Genomic DNA, 6,000 nt, shown 5'->3' on the forward strand with positions numbered 1-6,000 from the left:
TTAACCTACTAAAGATAGAGCTTCCATATGATCCAGCAATTCCACTCCTAGGTATTTACCCAAAGGACACAGAAACATCAATTCCAAAGAACACCTGCACCCCTATGTTTATAGCAGCACTATTTATAATAGCTAAGCTTTGGAAACAGCCCAAATGCCCAAAAATAGATGACTGGATCAAGAAGATGTGGTACATATACACCATGGAATATTACTCAGCATTCAAAAAAGATAAACACATGCAATTTGCAGCAACATGGATAGCACTGGAAGGGATCATGCTCAGCGCAATAAGCCAAAAAGAAAAAGAAAAATACCGGATGGTCTCACTCATAGCAGGAATCTAGAAAACTTAAATAAGGGACCAGGAAAATGAATAACTATAAGAAAGTGAAAATGAAAATCAACAAACAACTATGAACCAGAGACAGTCTATGGAGGGTGGGGGGTGGGGAGGGGAGGGATTGGGGTCAAAATAAGGGTGTTGCAATTGTATGGGGAATATAAAAATAAAATTTATTTAAAAAAAAAAAAGAAGTCCTCTTTAATTGGCCATACTTTGTTGTTTTCCTGGTTTCTAGAACTTTCTCATTTCACCTGTATAACTTATGTCCCGAGCACTGGTCCCTGACCAAAGACTCTCCTTGAGAGTCAAACGTCAGACAGGTTGACTGACACTGCGTTCAGCTTGGTTTCATTCTCCAGCTCTGTCCTTGGCCTGCCCAGTTCACTTGTAGCAAGAATCCTGCTCTGCTCATTAGCTGCAAATCACCAGGTCTCTTTGCCAAGGCTGGAATTGAGCTCAGTTCTATTCTGAAGTCTCTTTCCTCTATTGCAATAGTACCAAATAAAATCTATCTTTATAACCTTTCACTACTGTCTGCCTCTGTCTCTTTGACACCACCAAGAATGAGAAGGAACAGTACATCATAAAAGGTTGCACTATATGTATAGAATTTTTTAAAAATCATCAATACAACTACTGGTTGCTTTTTTAATTAATCCCATAGCCCCCTTTTGTAAACAATGTCAGTGATAAATCACTCCTTGAAAAAAAATCTTTGACTTGTGTTAGTTCAAAGCAATTGCTGCCATTACAACTGAGTTTTGATAATATCTATGTAAGCTTAGAGTGAGTGCTTTTTTTTTTTTAAAGATTTTTATTTATTTATTTATACAAGCACTGGGTACAGGTCAGAAGTGCGGGAGGGTGAGAGAATTCACCAGAGCCAGAGCAGGGAACAGAACAGGCAGACTGACGAAATACACTGCTGAGGGGAGCAGCGGGGGGGGCAGGAGAGGTCTGCGCGCCATGTGGGACCCTCGCCGGTGGCTGGGGATCAAACCGGTGCTGCAGAGGCTGCAGGCAGCTTTGCAGCCCAGGGCTCAACCGCTGCGCCACCAGGGGAGGCCCTATGAGTGCATTTTTATTGCAGATCTTTTAATAAATAATGAAAGTCCTATAGAAGTTTACTGGAGAGTTCCCATTCTACAATTGGTCTCAAACACAAGAGAATTTTGACATGTGACATTAAACGAGTAATTTCTAACTGTTAGAATCATTTGAGCTTACTTGAGGCAGATCCCAGTCTTCAACCATCCCTAGAGGACTACATATGCCTGCATTTAAACAGAGGATTCAAAGTAAATAATAAAAGCACAATAATTGTAAAGATAACATCATTATTTAATTTCTGTTATCCTACATAACCACTTGGAGTTCATTTATATTGCAAAATATATTTTCATACATAATATTTTATATGTAATGTTTACTTTGTGAATTTTATTTTTCCTAGCATAATCATACAAACAATTTGAGAGTTTTTCACTGATTTTTCTAGCTATTAATATTCATTTTATTTCAAGATTATTACTGAAAATATTATCATTGTGAAGAAAAGGCTATCAAAAAATAATCCCTCTAGATTATTAATGGTAGAATCTCTGTGTGTGGGTTATGGGTATTTATATTGTAAAATTATTTCAGCTGAAATTTTGAAATTGTTTTTGATAAAGTATTGAGGGGAAATGATCATATCCAGGAATCAAATACTTTAAATAAGTGGTTTTGAGAAACAGTGCCAAAGAAAGTTGGGGTACATGATAAAAGTCTAGGTGACCAAGCATGCTTGTTGTTTTACTGGCATGGAAGTTCTGGTCAGAGCCCATTTGATCCCAAAAACAAGCACAATAGGCTGGTGTTTCTCATTAGAAACAGCTTGACAGACAGTGATGAAAATAGTATAATACTCAGTAATCAAAAAAGACAAACTCATGCCACTTGTGGCAACATGGATGGAGATGGAAGGGATTATGCTGAGTGAAATAAGTCAGAAGGGAAAATGGCAAATATCAGAAACTTTCACTTATATGTGGAATAGAGAGAAACCAAACAGAAGGTCAAAAAAAGACAAAACTTACAAGCTGTCAATAGGTCTGAGGCCCCCAACAGGGGATGGGGCAAAAGGGGTCAAAACAGGGGAGGGAAGAGCACAAGGGACGTGGGAGATGGATCACAGGTGACATGGTGGGAGAGCTACCGGGACTACACCTGAGGGGAGAAACCAATTATTGTGCAAAAATGAACAATGATGTGGGCCTCCCCTGCTGGTGCGGTTGAGCGCTGGGCTGCGAGGCTGCCAGCAGCCTCTGCAGCGCCGGTTTGATCCCCGGCCACTGGCTAGGGTCCCACATGGCATGCAGACCTCTCCTGCTGCCCGCTGCTCCCCTCAGCAGTGTACTTCGGTCCTTCTGCCTGCTCTGCTCCCCGCTCTGGCTCTGGTGAATTCTCTCACCCTCCCGCGCTTCTGACTGTACCCAGTGCTTATATAAATAAATAAATCTTTAAAAAAAAAAATGAACAATGATGTAAGAAAATAAATTGTCAAAAAATTAAAAAGACAGTGAAGAGGTTTCTGTTCCTTTCCCAGGAACAAAAGCCCCTGTGCTGAGGGGAGTGGGGATGTGGGGCAGATGCCTGCTGACCAGTTGAGCAGACAGTGAGCACTGACCTGGACAGAAAGAGAAACATCTCCCCATGGGTTTCAGCAGTGGCCACGGGGAGCACATAACTGACCCAAAACATGAATTCAACACACAAAAATATTGTAAATGTTTCAACCTTCTGTCCCAGTGATGAGGTCTAGAAATTGGGCTAAGTCACCTATCTACCCTGTGCCAGGTTCTGAGGTCTTGGCACAGCAGGTGCTGAGCAGTGGGAATGATACTTCCACCCTTACCAGCTCTCTAGCAACTGACAATTCCATTTCTGCCACTTAGGATCCACTTCTCTCTGCTGTGATAAATGACCATGTGCAAAGTTGCCATCTGATCACCACTCATCACTGAGCTTCTGCAGAGGGGAGTGAATCCTGAGGAATCCCAAGGTCGCACAGAAGGCTGGGAAGCCAGCCAATCACGTATCACCATCCATCTTAGTGCCCTGTAATAATGTGACTCGACAGAGATCCTGGCTTCTCTTTTCCTGCTGACTCACAAGGAGCATGATTCTAATCCTTTGTGTCACATCACGTGGATCTTGCAATAACTGGTAGTGGGCGTCTCAGAGAACCCCTAGATCTGGACAATCGTGGTGTCTCCTTAGCTGGTTTTCCTCCTCTTGGCTCATCCTTTGTGCACTCATCAAGACTAAATAAATCTTAAAATACCTCTCTAAAGTCACCTCTCTCCTTGGCAAATGGCAACCTAGACTCCTTTCTAGTCTCCCCACCTGGACATTCAAGTTCTTCCCCATGGTGGCACCAGGCTTCAAACTGTCCTCCTGTCGCATATACTCAATCTACTCTGTAAATTACACATTTTCAAGCTTTATTCATCCATGTATTCACCCATCCATCTATTGACTCAATGACAACTGCATGCCTGCTAGGTGACAGATGCCTAATATTTTAACAATAAATAAAACTTACCACTGCCCTTAAAAAGTTCTCCACAGAGAGGCCTCCCTAGTGGCGCAGCGGGTTGAGCTCAGCGCTGTGAAGCTGTCCGCAGCCGCTGCAGCGCGAGTTCCTTTCCCGGCCGGCCAGGGAGATTCCCACATGGTGCAGCAGACCTCTCCTGCCTCACCTGCTGCTCCTCTCAGCAGTGTACTTAAGTCTGTCTGCCTGTTCTGCTCCCCTCTCTGTCTCTGGTGAATTCTCTCACCCTCTCGCGCGTCTGACCTGTACCCTAGTTCTTGTGTAAATAAACAAATCTTCAAAAAAAACCATTGTCCGCAGATACAGCAAATATGCAGACTACTGACACACATTATGTAATACACACTGTCAAAGAGTTCTCAACAAAATGCTAGAATCCCAGAAGAGGCTAATATTAACAACCTTCTCCCCAAATACTGTGCTCTCACTACACATTACTATTCAAACTCCAGCCATTCTCAACACCCAACTAGTAACTACACTACAAGCTTTTCTACCCATTCCACAGCAATTTCTTCTTCCCCCTAACTCAAAACTTTTATTGTACATGTAGCACTTGAGACAAAGAGTGTTATATTAATCCTGCAAACACTCCTCATGGCACCTCATGTTGTCTTGCTGGTTATTTAGCTTGTGTGTATATCCTACCTCCAAGCTTCTTGAAGACAAAGTCCCTGTATTAGCCTTTTCAATGTGATAAACTTCAAAAACTAATTGCATCTTATTTACAAGTTAATTTACAAGTTAATAAGTTAGCCTGTTACTATGTCCTAGATGGTGGTAGAAGACATGAGATTCATAGCTCAGCAAGCAGCATGATTGCATTGGTTCTGTTTTCCTGACAAGTCCCCATCGGGGTGATACAAAATGATGCAGATGAATGCAGTGAGCTTATATCACAGTTGAGGAATACTAAACTTGGAGAAGCCACCATTTTTTTTCTTTTGGAGACTATTGTTTATTAAATTATTAAATTATTCTTCTACATAGTAATCATACAGCAGGGAAAACTCTAGCTTCAGTGATGACAACATTAAAAGGTATTAGTGTCAGCACTGCTTTTCAGAATTTTTATGAGTTTTCTAGCATGTGAATGCCTGTGAGCCCATGTTCTATTTACCAAATGAACAAAAAGCAAACCCATTTTCTTAAGGAATTAGAAAATTTCAAAATAAGATTACTGCATGTTTTTATGTGAAAGAAAGGTATTCCAAAATTTCCAACTTCTCAAAGTAGTTAGGCAGATTTGATAGATGATAGATTGAGACATCAAAAATAGATATAAACACACAGAAGCCACCATTTTTATAGCAAGCAATAATCAATCTGCTCATTGTCTAAGATGGAAACATAACTTCATCCTTGAAGGTGCAACCTGAAAACACACCTGGAGAAATGAATAGAGGAGCAGCCAGGACACTGCATCTTTGGCAAACACAGGGTATTCGTTTCCTGCACCTGCTACATCTAATCCCCACCAACTGATGGGTTTCAAACAACAGGCATGTATTGTCTCACAGTTCTAGAGACTGGAATTCCAAGATCCAGGTGTCAGCTGGGCCACAGTCTCTCTGAAATATGTAGGGTAGAATCCTTCTTTTCCTCTTCCTAGCTTCTAGGTAGCTGGTACTCATTGGTGCTCATTGGGTTTCAGCTGGAGGACATGAGTCTCTGGCCCTTATCACATGGGACTCTCTCCTCCTGTGTCTCTTCTCTTCTTGTAAGGACACCAGCCATGTTGAGTTAGGGCCCCGCATTGCTTGGGGATGATCTCATGTTAACCAATTACATCTGCTATGAGACTATTTCCAAATACAGTCATATTCTGAAGCAGTAAGAGAGCACTTAAACTTATCTTTGGGGGCGACACAGTTTTAAGCACATTTCACCCAATAATGTAGACCACTGTGACTGTTGAAGGATTGCCCCTCTATACAGAGTGAATTTGCTTCCAGTGGACAGCACTGCCAAAAATCTAGAGCCTAGTCATAGGCTAGAGCAGTTGCAAGGGCATGAAACCCACCAGACTCTTCTGATAACATCTCCTTCTGTGATGAGG

Source organism: Talpa occidentalis, unplaced genomic scaffold (genome assembly GCF_014898055.3).
Source record: "Talpa occidentalis isolate TD23 unplaced genomic scaffold, MPIMG_talOcc4v2.1 talOcc4.4, whole genome shotgun sequence".
In the NCBI taxonomy this organism is placed as follows: Eukaryota; Metazoa; Chordata; class Mammalia; order Eulipotyphla; family Talpidae; genus Talpa; species Talpa occidentalis.